Source organism: Patiria miniata, unplaced genomic scaffold, assembly GCF_015706575.1.
Source record: "Patiria miniata isolate m_02_andy unplaced genomic scaffold, ASM1570657v1 HiC_scaffold_6, whole genome shotgun sequence".
NCBI lineage: Eukaryota > Metazoa > Echinodermata > Asteroidea > Valvatida > Asterinidae > Patiria > Patiria miniata.
Genome location: NW_024037073.1, coordinates 16,300,649 through 16,301,285, shown reverse-complemented (window position 1 = coordinate 16,301,285; position 637 = coordinate 16,300,649).

Sequence of the window (637 nt, the reverse complement as noted above, 5' to 3'; positions counted from 1 at the left end):
ACATGATCTGGCAGCAGTTTATCTTTTTGTGTACAACTCTTGATGTTCTCTCATTTTGTATAACAATTTTTATATACTGGATTGTATTTGATGATCCCGGAGATCCATATTTTTTGGTACGTAAACATTATGAAATTACAGTCTTTAAAAATATGAAACAATTGACACAGGATAAAGATGAAGATTGCTAAGGCCAAAAAAAAAGTCTCCGGTTTCTGGTATGCGTGCGCGTCGCCGTAGCCATGCGCGTCAGCAAAATGAAAAAGTTTTTTTTTCAATGAAAGATGACGTCTCAAAACCGCCAAACTCACTGGTTTGACTGGAATCCTGCTGCTGCACAATTTTAACGTGTTTTTAGATGGGGTTATGATCGAGAATAAGCTTTATGTGGCCTCTCTGGTCTCCCATAATATTTGCACTAAGTTTAGTCGGGCACCATTTGCAGTCATCAGCCCACATTTGAAGCAAAAAAAAACAGGTAAAAAAAAAAAAAAGCCGCGTCGCCGCACCACTTTTTGGGCAAGCTCCATACCAGAAACCGGAGACTTTTTTTGTTAGCCTTTTTTTTTTAAAGGAATATTTAAAAAAATTGATTGCTTAATTGTTAAATGCTAAAACGATTTGAATGTTTTACTAG